This window comes from Cavia porcellus, unplaced genomic scaffold (assembly GCF_034190915.1).
Source record: "Cavia porcellus strain 051 isolate PalLab524CR breed Dunkin Hartley unplaced genomic scaffold, mCavPor4.1 scaffold_2, whole genome shotgun sequence".
NCBI lineage: Eukaryota > Metazoa > Chordata > Mammalia > Rodentia > Caviidae > Cavia > Cavia porcellus.
This window is the reverse complement of record NW_026947485.1, coordinates 72,645,873-72,660,995: the sequence shown is the minus strand read 5'-3', so window position 1 is coordinate 72,660,995 and position 15,123 is coordinate 72,645,873. Positions and strand designations below refer to the sequence as shown.

Genomic DNA, 15,123 nt, shown 5'->3' with positions numbered 1-15,123 from the left:
GGTGCAGAGGCGGGTGAGCAGCACCAAATGTCAGCCTGCACTTCTGAATGAGTGGCTGGATGATGCTGTGTGAGAGGAGAGAGCAGTCGGATGAGCTGGTGGCAGGCAGGGCAGTTTCTGCTCCTTGCTGCAGCCTCTCTTGGGAAGACTTGCATGTCAGATGTGCAGCTTTGGTGCTCTAGTTAAGACCAGAGGGACCCTACTGCACATTCCAGAGAGCAAGGCTCCCAGGGACCATGGGAAGTTGTGGCTGTGATTTCTCTGGACAAAGAGCAGGGACTCTTGGGATATCACTTCACTGCATGGAAAGGTTCTTGATTACAGCTCCAAACATGGGCCCAGAAACACTTCTCCAACTTAAACACCATCGAAGGTGGCAGGATTGCCCTTATCTGTAGAGAGAAAATGAAGGCTCAGAGGAATGCATATAACTAACTTGACCAAGGGAGGTGTGGAAGAGACCATAGGGAGTTAGGGACAGATGACCTGAGTGCAGGAGTACACCTGGGCTTTCTGTTGCTCCCATATTGGTCAAGACCTGGCCTTCCACGGGCCTCAGTTTTCTTCTCCACTGCTCAATATTTTAGGGACTTTCCAGGGCTTGTCATTCCAAGAGCCTGGAGGAAATAGTCTTAGGCCTTGGGGAAGGATGGGGAAGGTCTGACTTTGGCTCAGACTGGAGGTCATTCGATCTCTGGCTCCAACCCCAGACCCTTCCCCTCCCTGCCTCCAAAGATGGCTTTGTTTCTAGTGCTCCCCAGAGGTGCATAGAGGTATGTAATTTTCTGTAGAAGATGTGTTAGTTTTGGGCTTTCCATGATATTTGTAGGATTTTGGGTAAAAGTACAAGTTACAATGTTTACATCCAGCCATAAACTGTTAAGCAAAAGATACTCTGTTCCCAGATTTAAAATGAAATGTGGCTAGGAGATGACCTGGCCGTGGTGCTGGGCACTGTGTTTGAGAGCATGTGTATCCTGCTTGCTAAGCACCAGGGGATCCAGTGCTAAGTTCTGTTGTGGGCGCAATCCTGGACAATTAAATGTGAATATTATAGTGGGGCTTGTGTAGGTACTTTGTAAAAAGACTTAGTTGCTTTTAGTGCACAGCCAGGCGTGATAAGATTTGACCCACTGACAAAAGTCCTTACCCTCTTAGAAAGCTCTTGACTCTCAATGTATCAGATTCTAAAAATACTCCAAAGTTTTATTTTTTCATATGTGTCTCCTAATAGCTACCCCACTCCATCGCTGCTGAACTCTCTGGCCTCTCCTGGACAGTGGGGTGGTGAGTTCTGGAGGCCACTGTCCTCTAAGCCTGTTCTGCTGTCCCCAAGGGCTGCCAGCCTATGAGGGAGCAGTGCATGGAGAACTCACCTCCATGCACGTGCCTTGTGTTTGCATTTGAATGAGCTACATTCCACGTGGGGCCAGGTATTGACTGAACCAAGAATATCAGGAGTGTCTGTCAATTCCATTGAGAGGGAAAATGTGACAATTTGCTGTTTTTTCTTCTAGAGTCATTTTAGTATATAAATATATATACTTATATACTACAAGGCCACTTACTTATATACTATAAGGCCACTTATCTACATAAGTGGCCTTCTTCACACATGTGCAGCCTCAGTTTCCTTAGATGTGGTATGGTCAGTAGGCCCTGCTAGTTACTTTTAGATCCTTCTTCTCTTCTTCCTCTTTCTCTTCCTCCTCCTCCTCTTCCTTCTTTTCCAGATCATTGCTTTATTTTTTTCATTGCCCTAAATGTTTGACTTTAAAATTGAGAATAAACAAGACACAAATCTTGTTTATAGAGGGAGTGGCTTTATGTTCCAGAAGGGATGTAATTCTCTCATAGTCTGTTATCCTGCCTTTTCTTTAAGCTCTCAGCACACTCTTGAAATAGTGGAGAGGGAAATATTTTTTCTCTCCTTAGGGAAAAGACATTTATCATCTCTCACTCCCCCAGGCAGGGTCCTGGCTTCCTCCTGTGCTGGGATCTGAAGGACCAGGACTGTTCCTAGAGCCCGCAGTTCTGCTTCTCTGCAGGAACTGAATTGGGACAAACACTGAAAGAAAGATCGGTGTCATAGGTGTCGCACGAGGTGAAGTTCATGGGCAGCAACAGCTGAGCAGGGAGAACTCAGTCCAAGGCTGTGACTCCTCAAAGCCTGGCAACTCAGGTAAGCGGATCTGAACAGAATGCACACTCAGCATCACTGATGGTGTGGATGCAACTGGAGGCCAGGGAAAGGAGCTGTGTATCCCCACAGGCTATGGTGCTGAGGTTCCCACTCAGCCTAGGTGGAGTCAGCACTGGTCAGCAAGTGCATCTCCTGTCTTTTACAGGGTGGAGCAGTTCTGGCTGCTTTGAACCCGTGTGGTGCTTATCGCTCACCCTCCCAGATGCCTCTGGAAACCACCAGAATGGGAGTTGGCTGGAAAGCAAGTTTACATGAAAAAGAATTGTAGAGGCCACTTACCAGGGTGCACAGCTGCTGTGGCTCAGCTTCTGAATTCCATCTGCTTGCTCATCTCAGCAGCGGTGTGGATGGGAGCAAGGCCTGCAGAGAGACTTCCTCTTCTAGGATCTGCCGTGCCTCGGCACGCTGGAGTCCACGGAAGTACCTGTCTGCAGCTCTGGGGGACTGTTCATGCACGTCCCCCTGGCTGAAGGATTCTGTGGATCTGGGCCATCTCCACACTCTGCAGGCCTTACAAACCTCAGAAAAGCTGGAGCAGCCTCATGAAAGCCTCTAGCTTCATAATGGCTGTGTACAGTTTTCCTGCTAGAAGTCCCGCATCTGTTTGTCTAGTTAACTTTCAGCCACTCTTACATCAATCTGTACAGTTTTTCCCTTCCGGCATTAACGTACTCTGCCCTGAACCTGCGTCCTTCACTCCTGCCTGCCTGGTCACTCCTTGTTAACCTCTTAGTGACTGAGATTCACAGACATCTACTCATACGCTGAGCAGGCAGTTATCATGGGTCTCACCCGTGTTCCATGCTTATCTCTGAGGGTGTCTTCAGGTGTCTGGCACACTTATACCCACATTTGTACCTGTCATTTCAGCAGCTAGCGTGTTAGTTCTGTACACAGGAACTTTGCTGTTATACTCGGCCCAGAGAGGTAGAGGAGTTCTGAAAATAGAAGAGCAGAGGACAGTGACACCTCGGTTTACAAATGCCTCTGTCTGCAAACAGATCAGCTATCAAAAATATTTGATGAAATTTTGCTACTGCTCACAAATGCCACAGTGGGTGACAAACACAACTGTGGTTGTTGTCCCCAACAACAACTGTAAAACAAATTTAAGTTTGCCCATCAAGGTACCACTGTATTCTTCTTTGGGCCCCTCCTTGCTGCATGTCAGGATAATGGAAGTTAGCTTTCTGTCGTGTTTGTTGTGGGTCCGTGAGGATGAGTAGTCCGGTGTCTTTGGAGTGGCAGCCTTCAGATTCTTCTGAAACCATGAAAATGATTTCAGAGGAGCATTTTCCAGGACAGAGCAGGCTTTGAATGCCTCTCTGCACCTCAGCACTCCAAGGGGCTGACTCTGGGTTTCCAACAATTGCACAATGAAGAAGAGGAAGAGAAAGAGGGAGGAGGAGGACGTCAAATGACTTGAAGATGAGGGGAGTTTGGAGGGAGTCTTTGACTATAGCTCTGCCTGCCATGGGCCATGAAGGTGAATGCCAGAATTTGTGTGCAGAGAGGTGTGAAGTGAGTGAGACAGCTCTCACCCAGTGGCGATGTTAGGCCAAATAGAGGGAAAAAAAATCTTTTCACATTATCTTGGGGTGTGCAGGGGATAGTCTGAGGTGTGCTGGGTACTTAGCGACCAAATAGGTAGGCAGATAGCCTGTGGCAAGCTTGGAAGATCCCATAGACAGTTGCAGAGGCAAGGTCAGGTGAGGGTACTCTGTGTTACCAAGTGGGCAGTTGTCTCTAGGACAGCCCAGTTGGTGGACACACACACACACACACACACACACACACACACACACACACACACATGCACACCTATAACACCTGTATCTCTATTAAACAAGCACAAATTCATTCAGATGTCTCCACTTGCAACCCATTGGCTCATGGATCAAGCCAGCCTTCACCCCTTACCTGTCACCTCAGCTGAGCCCTGCCCTTTACTTCATTTTTCAGTTCAGGGTTCAGCAGTTCCTCATCCTTGGGAACAAAGTGCCAGACTCCCCACAGGTGCAGGGGATTTCCCTTTTTTCCTTGGTCCTTAACTCTCCTCTGTGTTATGGCTTGCAAAGTGCCTGCAAGTTGACAGCTAAGGAGGATGTGGATTCAACACATGTGTGCCACCTCTTCTAAACTGTTTTCCACATCTAAGAGCAGCTGCTCCGTAGGGTAAATCTAATACCTGTAACACTTTCATGGCTGGAACTGAAGTCAGTTCCCTTTTAGTTTGAAGAGTATATTTCAATTTGTGAGTTCATCTTTGATAGTGTTTATTTAATGTTACTACTGTAACTGTACTTGTGTTTTTGTGATAAAATGAATTTCTCTTGTGAATTAGTTTGGGCATTTGCTGATAGTTGAACACCTGAGCAGGAATAATTATGGCTCTCTTCATGCCTAACTTGTGGGGCAGATAGTCTTGGGCTTTTGATCCTACTTGTTTGGTGAGCATGGTAAATCTTCCTTAAGGTACAAGACTTGTGCTATTTTGGAATCTGAGGAACTGAAGTGCTGTGATGTGTTGTTATACAGTCATATACTAGGTTGACAATGACTTAACCCAAGTGGGTTCAAACAGGAGCAAAGAATCAGCAATTCACTTCTGAGTGAATTTGGGATGGGGAAGATAACTCCAGACTTGTTAGAGAGGTCAGATGTGCTGAGTTTATGGTCTAACAAGGAGGAATGAAATTGAGAACCAAAGAGGGGAATAAGGAGACTGTAAGTAGGAGGAGATTGGTGCTTAGATTCCCAAAGTGGTCCTGAGTGGGTTTCCACCAAGGCTCTTTTGTCAGGTCGCAACACAGGTACGCCGTGGGTGAAACTACAACTGACCTATAGGATTACAAGTACAGTCATCAGCAATATTGCTCAACAGGGAAATGAGTTATGTAGCTAGGGTGCAGAGCAACAACAGAGGCGTTACAGGGAAGGGATGGAAAAGGCAACTGGTTCCTTTCTGGGTTCAGTGGACCAGGTGGTGCCAGTTACAGTAGAGGCCCAAGTTGCTGTTGTCTCCAAGAAGGTGCACAGGCCTGGCTGTTCAGCTTCATCTTTGGACCTGGCTCTCTTCAGATCCATTGCCAGCCACAATCTTAATGTGCCTCAGCTTCTGTGCTGACTTCCTCGAGGTTCCATCTCTCTCTAACTTCATCTTACTTTCTAAATTCGCTGCCTCTAATAAATCACCATGGATGTGTGGCAATGATGTACAGCCCTCTATGTCTCTACTGAGAGCTAGATATTTTCCTTAGCAGCACATATGCAAAGATGTAGGCAGAAGAATAAAAAGACATTTACCAACTGTACAATCAAAACTTCTTTGTGTGAAGATGTTGGAAACGAAGTTCTTGGGAACCGGGAATCTTCAGTTCTCTCTCAAGTTCTCTCTTTTGAGTCAATGGGCATGACTTTTAATGGCACTGGGCCTCTAAACAGAACAGTGTAGAGCACTGTGGGGCCTGTGAGAAGGAAATATCAGTCCAAGAAGAGTCTGTGTTATAGGAGGAGGAAAAGGATAAGACATCACAATAGGAGAAATCAAATGAACACATTCTGAGACAGTGAGCTTCACTATGATAAGAGATTTTATGGACATGGAGAGAACTAGGAGAGAAAAGAAGACTAGGAGGAAAGAAGGAGAAAGGGAGAGGGAGAGGGAGAGGGAGAGAGAAGCACCGGCAGAAAAATATGCAAAACTGTAGAATGTTTGCATTCCTATTCCGAAAATTATAAAAATAGCCCAACAAACTAGAGATTGATCTTCAAGTGCTATACTGTCAGTTTGCTTAGCTATAGGATTTCCTCTGCTATTTCTTAAGGTAATTAAAATGAGAAAAAACAAATTTAAGAAAAGAAAACAGTGATCAGAAGTAGCATTGCCAGGCATGGTGGCTCACACCTGTAATCCCAGAACTCGGGAGGTTGAGGCAGGAGGATCGTTGCGAATTCCAGACCAGCCTAGGCTACAAAGTGAGCTCAAGGCCAGCCTGATCTGCATAGAGAGAGACTGTCTAAAAAACACATACACACAAAAAAGAAGTAGTATATATGTGATCTATGCAGCCCATCATAAGGGAAATTCTAGGAAGAATTTTAAATATTTGTTTCTCAAAAGCTGTAGGAAGGAGAGCTCCAGAGTTCTGGCCATGGAGGGATTCGGCAGCCTATTCACCCGCCTTCTTGGTAAGCGTCTGCAACGTGGGCCAGGAAGAGAACAGAGCTCCAGAGTTCCGGCCATGGAGGGATTCGGGCAGCTTATTCATCTGCCCTCTTGATAAGCACCTGCAGTTTGGGCCTGGAGGAGAACCATTACCTGTGCGCCAACTTCCACAGGAGCTGAAAATCAAGCACCCTTCTTTCCACTTGCCTCTTCCCCCCTTACCTACTGGGGATAGATATTTCAACATCTCTTGGGAGGATGACCATATGCAGTATAGCAAATATGGGGGATTTCCTTCTATCTTCTGTTTGAAGGCATAGGTTGTTTTCACTTTTTGTTATATTTCTTTTGTTCTATTCAGTATTCTCAATTCATTTTACAGTGTTCTATTTTTGGTTTGATTTAACAATACATAATTGACTGGATAGCTATTGTTAAATTAAAGTGATATACCATAGTACTTAGTACTACTATCCCAGTATCCTACTATGAAATCCTGTACCAATTTCACAGCATTGTCTCGATTGGCTTTGTTCTCTCTTACGCTGTTGCACAATTGCTACTTTCAAAATTAAAAAAAAAATACATGTTAAGACCCAAGCATCTGTAGAATCTATAAACAGTTTATGAGAACTGATCTTATGACAATTGATGAAATGAACAAATACTTTGAAGAAAAGGAGACACTAAAATACGCAGTGCTAATCCTGGAGTGTCATAATGCGAAACCCAGCAACAGTGTTATTCTTTATTCAGAGTGATATTAGCCTGCTTATTGAAAGTCAACATAATTGAAGATATGGGCAACTGCATGTATGTTTAAGCATAGAGGATTGATAACCATATTTCTAAGTTTTTGTTGGATAGTTGAACAGAACTGGTTGCAGTCTCACTGTTTGAATCCCCACTTTATATGCTCCAATTTAGTATCTTGAATAACTATTTGTAAGAAGACAATCTGTAATCATCAACTAGTGATTTATTACTGTTTATTTTTTTCTTTGAAAGTATGTATTATTTCTACCCGTTATCTGCTTTGTTTAGTCTTTCTTTAAATAAAATTTTTAAAAAAGACACTACAGTACCCAGTGCTGATCATGGAGTGTCATGAAGTGAAATCCAGCAATACTATTATTCTTTGTTCAAAATGATTTTAACCTGCTTTAGTCAAAAATGAAGATATGGATAACTGCATGTATGTTTAAATGTGTAGGATTGACAACCATGTTACTAAGTTTTTGTTGGACAGTTGATTAGAACTTTTTGCAATCTCTCTGTTTGAATTCCCACTTTACATGTTCCATTTTTGTACCTTGAACAACTATTTGTAAAACGACAACATCAACTAGTGATTTCTTACTCTTTTTTTTCTCTGAATGTACGTACTATTTCTACCTATTTTCTGTTTTGTTTAATCTTTTAAAAAAAAGCTGTAGGAAGGTAAGGCATTTCTAAAAATTTTTTTCGCTTGACAAATTGAATCCGTATGTTCTGGAACTTCTGGAACATTAATGTGTTTATGAATCATTTGGGCTTTTTTTTCCCTGAACGTAAGTTGTGATTTAGAAAATCTGGTTTGAGTTCAGAAATTCAGTGTTTGTAACAAACTCCGTGGCAATGCTGATATTGTTCATGCAGGACTACAGTTTGAATAACAGGGTTGAGTACTCATTCTCTCTAGTGGTTTTGGAAGCTAGGATTCTGATGGTTTTCACCACCAGCCTAGTAAGTGGTAATAGTTGTGTCAGGGTTTGTTGTGGTTTGTATGTAACAAAGGCCCATATGCTAAGAGCTTGGTGGCCAACCTGTGGTGCTATTAGGAAAAGATAGAACCTTTGGAAGATGGGGCCCAGTGGAAGGAAGTGTGGTCATGGGGCATGGACTCAAGGAGTATATTGGCAGTCCAGTCTCTTCCTCCTTCCCAGCTGCCACACATTTCTGCCATGATGTACTATGGTATCCCAAACACCAAAAACAGGGCCAAATGATCATGAACTGGAACTTCTGAAACCATGAACCACAACATATGTTTCCTCTTTATAAGTTCATTCTCTTATTTTGTTGTAGCAATGGAAAGTTGACTAATACACTGAATCATATTATATTGTCTTATTTACTTAAGCATATCTGCTGAGCCTGAAAAAGATGATGCTCTGTCTCACTCTCCTGGTCCTCTTTGACTCTGCTGTCAGTCCAGTGATTGGATTCACACAGAACCTAGACAAGGACATGGAGTCAACAGATTGTATTAGTTTTCATTATCTGTTCAACTCTCTACTGAGATGGTATCTTGATTACTTTCCTCATTGCTGAGAAACAAATACCCAAACCCACAAGTTAAGGGATGAAAGATTTATTTAGCTCACAATTGTAGAGGGTTCACTTCATAAGTGGCTGGCTCCAAAACAGGGTGGCACATGTCAGAGGACAATAGTTAGTTCATGGTGACAATAGTTAGTTCAAGCAACAAGCAAGCAAAAAGGAGGAGATAAACTTCTTTCTGTCCCTTATAATGAACTCAGTCTACTGGGTTGAGGGTGATGCCAATCCAATCTGTGGACTGATCTAGCAATCACTCACTCTTAATCTGAGTACCCTTAATTCCATCTTTGCACTATGAATCAATCATGCACTCTAGATTCAGACAGCTCCGAAAAAATCCTATGACTGCATGAGACTTTAGGGGTATATGTAGACACAACCCATAATAGATTGTGAGACAGTTGTATGTCCTGTGTGAGAGAGACAAAAGTTGTTATTTATATTATTTTAATAATATGAATATCTTCTCTTTTTGGATAGCAAGTGCTTCTTGTCTTTTTCTGAGAAAATATTCTAAGCATATCACTCTTATGAGGGTCTTTGTGGTGTTCTTTCTCAGAAGAAAGATGGTTATGTAAGAGCAGGGCTCATAACCCACACAGCCGCAAAATAGCTCAGTATGTCTTCTATGTTGGGAATGATTTTCCTTCAGAGAGCTACAAGAATTGGCCGACCTTAGATTTCTGCTGAAACTCCAGATGAGAGTTGAAAATACCTGCCCAGACTAACACTGGCACACACTGGCATGTCCTTTGGGGAATTTGAAATCATGTGTCATCCTTCTTTACACCCCTGCTTCTTCTTGACCTTATCATTGGGTAGGCAACAGTGCCACATGCCACACTAACATTCTCACCTGTTTAAGAAAGTTTGAGGTACTCTGCACTGGCTTCTAAAGCTTCACAATCAAGAGCAGAATAAAGAGACAGAAACACAACAAAATACAACAGGACAGCTGGAGAAAGGTAACACTGAATCTCACTGTGAATTGGATTCTTATGGAAGTATGAAAACCTCAGGTAAAGAAAGGAATGGTGGTGCCTGCCTGTGGTTGCAAGCACTCAGGAGACTGAGGCAGAAGGATCACTGTGAGTTCCAAGTCAGTCTGGGCTACGAATGGGTTCAAGGCCAGCCTGGAGGACATAGCAAGACCTTATCTCAAAACAACAACAACAACAACAACAACAATGACAACGACAACAGCAGCAGTGACAAAACACCCAGATAATTTTATGATGGTGGATGTCACGTAAAGGGTGGAGATGAGCTTGGGTATATAAAGAAACTGGCAAGTTGAGGAACAGAAAAGGCAAGGCTCAATGCAGGAATGCTGTGGTGAGCAAAGATACATTTCTGAGGATATTATGGGCTGGCTTCCCAGAATATGCATCCAGAAGCCTGAAGGAGGGGTACTGGCAAAAGTCCTCCATGTTACTCAGTCATGGCCTGTGAATAAACCCAAAGAAACAACTGAGCCGAATTTGAAAGAAGGCATCTGGTTTACCTCCCAGGGCTCACATTTGGCTAACATAGATTGGAAGAAGGAAGTTCGGGAGAGGAAATGACTCTGATTTACTGAGTGGGATGTGACAGTCTGGGTCTCCCAAGACTCCTACCTGTGTCAAGTCTCCTGCTAGTTCCCCCTGAAACATCAGAATGAATGGCCACAACATGCAGTCACGACCTGCAGAGTTGGTTTGTATGTCATATAATCTTATTTTTATATATTTATTGAGGTTTTCCCCACCTATTGATAATTTCTTCTTTGTCTTCTAGATGTTTTGTCTTCCAATCAGATCTCAGACAGTCTTAGTTGAACACAAGTTATTATAAGCAGGAAAGGGCAAAATTCAGTTCCTTGGCTTTTGAGGTTCAACAACTTGTTTTAATTTCTGAGTACAGAGACTTTTGAGCAATAAATTTTGAGCACTGGAGGTCAGCTGGGAGAATATTTTTCAATAAAAGCCAATTATTCTTGTTATCTCTCACTCCATGAGACAAAAATTCCCAGGGAGTCATGATGGAGGAGTGCAGCAGACAGTCGCAAGGTCAGTGCTCCAGGGGCCACCAGAGGAGCTGAATTTTTATGGGGGAGGGGAAATCGGAGCTTGAAGAGGATATGAGCTGTCTTCTCTGTCTATACTTTCCTTTTAAAAACTTTTTTCTTTGTATTTTATGAAAAAATAAAACAAAATTTCATAACCAAATAATAAGAGAATAACAGTAGTTATTATACTCTATATTGTTATCTTCAAAGTAGTTTACTCAGCACGGCATAAACCAAAAGGATTCATTACAGAAGTTTTCTTTTCAGCAAACCAAGATACTATTAGTCTTAATGAAACAAATTAGCATATACTGAAATATTTTTAAAACAATAGAATATGTAATTTGGGAAAGTATGTGTGAACTTGTCTCTACTTCCTATTTATCTCTCTTCTATTTGGTTCTTTGTGTACAAGTAGTTATAGTATTTCTTATCCTTGTTTGGCTCCATTTAATGTGATGTTAGCAGTGGCTTGGTCCTAACTGGATTTTATCGTGTTGAGATTAAGACTTATCTTCTTAAGGTTTTTAAATTTTTAATTATAAATCTACCCATAGTTTCTAGCTCCTTGAAATGGTCAGTGTCAAATTATAATTTTTAGCCAGTTAAAAACATACCTTGCATAAAAATATAGTGAGCGTATGACAGAAAGTGATTTAAATCATTAATGAGGGAGTTAGATGGATGGTGACCTAACTGAAGTGGAAACATAAGAAAGTGATATGTTACAGGCAATTAATCCACATATGGGATTATCTGTTCTGCTGGAAAAAAAAACACTGCAATTTTACTGATCAAAAATAATTAGCAGCTTATTGCCCTTTCTCCAAGAAGAGTCTGGGCCTTAATAGTAAGTAGTGAGTCAAGCAAAGTTGCCTTCCCCTCTAGAGTATGAATTTTAATTAAAGAATACTATTTTTCCTGGAGGATGAAAATTGGCTTTTGGTGAGTGAGAAAAAGCATTACAATGTTTTGTGACTCTTCAAAGTACAATGCTATCTGAAAAACATTCCTGTTCACTGTATTTTATTAGAGGTACATTAAATGAATTAATCAACCAATTAATTCTTTCATCTTGTTATGGTTTGTGTCTAGGTGGCCCCTCAAGCCTCATGCAGTCAAGGACATGGCTGAATCTAGTGTTCATGACTGGTATGTTGTCTAGCACTGGGACTGTTGGTGTGAGTGCTGTACCCGCCCAGGAGTGGAGCCAGCATACAGGTTAAGGGTGAGAAAGGGTGCTTTCTCTCTTTTGCTCTGTTCATGCTTACTGTTTGCAGTGGCTGTGAACAGCCAACCTGCCATGCTGCCTACATTGAGTCAACTGAGTACGGACTGAAACCCCCAAGAACTGTAAGAAATAAGCCTTCCCTTGCTTCACTTTGGGCATCAAGTATTTTATCTCAACAATGAGAGAAAAGTAACCAAAACATACCTTAAAAAGTTTTCCACCAATTTTGCATTGTGGCAAATGTATGTAACATAAAATTTAAGTGGTGCAGCCATCACCATTGCCTATCTCCATAACCGTTCATCTTGAAACACGGTAACACTGGATCCCTTGAATAGCTTTCAGTTCTCCCCTCCCCCAGACAACCATTATTCAGCCTACTCCTTGATTCCTGGCCACTATCAGTAGCTGATTAAGTAAAGTCATGCAGAACTTGTCTTTTTGTCATGGCATCATTGATCTTAGTGCAATATCCTCAAGGTTCATCTATGTTGCAGCTTGTGTCGGAATTTCTTTCCTTTGGAAGGCAGCACAATATTTCATGGTGGAGACACACAGCATTTTGTTTGTCTATCATCTGTCAGTGAACACTTGGGTCACTTTCCTGTTGAGGTTAATGTGCATGAGGCTCTTGGGAATAAGGGTGCAATGTCAACTGATTATTAGTTAAATCAGCTTAAATTAATGCATTAAAATTAAATTGGAATGTAAATTGGAGGGCACCAGTGAAAATACACTTGAGAAACATTGCCATATAGTATCAGGTACACCTGAGAGGTCTTCTTAAGTATTGCTCCACAACGAATTAAAAAAAACCAAAAACAAAATGTGTAGTCATACCTTGTCTTCTTTGTAATATGTACATAATTTTTCTTAAACTAAGAGAAAAATACAGAGTATGACTAGTTGCATTGGACATCTAGGTGGAGACAGCCAAAGGTATTTAACTTCAGAGAGCCCTGGAAAAGGCAAAAGAAAAATATTTGCTGAGAGATTATGGAACTCAGGGTTTAGTTGGGTGACAAGGATCCAGGAGGAATCAAAAGTTGGAGATTCAGTGTCAGCAATCACACTCATTACAACAGATGTCAGAGAAGACAAGGACATTACATACCAGTCACACATGTTGCCCTGGCATCTGTGAATCTCTTGGATGCACCTGCCTCCATGGAGATAAGCATGGAGTGGCTCCAGACTGAATCCCATTATGCTTCCACCAGCCAGCATGATGGGGACTGTCTTAAAGCATATTCTGTTGCTACAACCAAATTCCTAAAGCAGGTGGTTTATAAAGAGAGGGGGTTAATTTAGTCTGCAGTTCTGGAGGGCCAAGAGTATATCACTAGCATCTGTTTGGTGTCTGCTTTCAACATTCACTCATGGCACAAAGCAGAAGGTAAGTTGGTACATGTGTGCCTGGGGGAGACAGAGAGGTTAACCCACCCTCTCAGTTCATTCTCATGGGTACTCATCCAGGCTCCAAAGACCTAACTCATTACCCTGAGCCCTGACCCATGCTCTCTGGGAACACCTGCGTCCATTCCTGAGAGTGGAGTTCTATGGTCTACTTACCTTGCTCCTGCCCAGCTTTTAAAGTTCCACCATCTCAGCACTGTTACTTTGGAGACAAGCTTCCAGCAATGCACTTTTGGTGGGGGAAGGAGGGATAACAAACCTGATCTAAATCATAGTAGAAATTTATGTTAGAAATTAAGCCCAGAGAACAAAAATACAGCATATACTCCCACACTTGTGGCATGAAATTTTACCTACTTATTTCTGTATGAGGTACAGGAGAAGAAAACTCAATAATGTGGAGGGACAGAGTGTTGGACTCCATGGGCTTCCTGAGAATGGGGAGCGGGTGCTGTGGAAAAGCACTCTAGGGCCTGGTGAGCCTTCCTTATGTGGGTTAGGACACAGTGCACAGGGTGGGTCCTGTCTTGCATCAGAAGCCAAAACCAACTTGAATTGGCAGCCACGGAGGTCTGTTTCCAGAATGTTGTACATCTGACTTCCCTTTTGTCCATCTTGCTGCAAAGTGGTAAAATGCTTTCTGAATCTAAGGCTCATAGCTCAGAGAAAAAGCCATGAGCACCATGACAGAAAGCTCCCAAGAATAATTCTGGTGACAGTTCCCTGGAAAACAAGGCATTCAGTCCTGAGGGCTGAGTTCATTTGCTCTGAATAAATCAGCATGATGGCCCAGGGCGAAGTATTGGCGGCAACCATCCCCTAGCCTTGAGCCCAGAGGAAGTTCCATGAACACCCTTGTCCTCTACCAAAGTATAACGCTGAGAGGTGAAAACTTAGAAGATGCACTGTGTCAGAGATTTATTCAACTCAGTAATGGGCAAGCCTGTGTGATGGAAGAGCTTACTCAAGGAGGTTTTGAGGAACTCTTTATTTATAAGCATTCAAAAATATGTATTAGAATAAATTACTAGGTTATGCGCAGAACTCATTAATGCTTATAGTAGAGCAAATATAACCAAAGCCTTTGGAGTTCTTTCATGTACCAGAAATTGTTTGTGTTTTTCCTGGTCAGAAATCTATATTCTAGAAAATCATACAAGGTCTAATTATATACCAGATAGGCAACACAAGTGCCTCCTCCTAGATACCTTGCCGGTCTCTGGGCAGGCTGTTACAGTTTAGATGTCGATGTCCTCCCAAGGGGCAGTGTTCACACCTTGGCCTTTGGCCTAAGGTGCTACTGGGGCATGGTGGCACCTTTAGGAGGGGGAACCAATGGATGACTAGAGAAATGCTCTCGATGGGACATTGGACTCTGGCCCTTCCTGTCTTTCTCCTTTGCTTCCTGCCTGCTGTGAGGTGAGTAGCCTGTTACGTTTTTTGCTCCCACCATGATTTACTCTGCCACTGCCACCTCATACCACAGGGCCAAGGGATGATGAACTGACACTTTTGAAATTGTGATCCAAAATAAACTTTTCTGCCTTGTTATTTATTTTAGATATTTTGTCACATTAATGGAAAAATGACACAGAGGACCTGACTTCTTCCTTTATCTTAATTTTAGCAAAATGTACATTTGCTTTTTGAAAAACTGGTGACAGTGTCCAGAGCTTGTCTAAGAGCTATAAACTCTGTGACATCAGCGCTTTGGGGGGCATGATTAGATACATATG

The 15,123-nt window shown here is 42.5% G+C and overlaps 1 long non-coding RNA gene across 1 annotated transcript in view; it reads left to right on the top strand.

Annotated features, from left to right (window-relative positions):
• The window catches only part of LOC134474851 (uncharacterized), a 139,400-nt gene that overhangs the window by 109,833 nt on the left and 14,444 nt on the right, over positions 1-15,123 (top strand). The window contains exon 2 of the long non-coding RNA XR_010045734.1: positions 11,836-11,968. This is a non-coding gene — a long non-coding RNA (uncharacterized LOC134474851). The remainder of the gene's footprint in view (positions 1-11,835; positions 11,969-15,123) is intronic.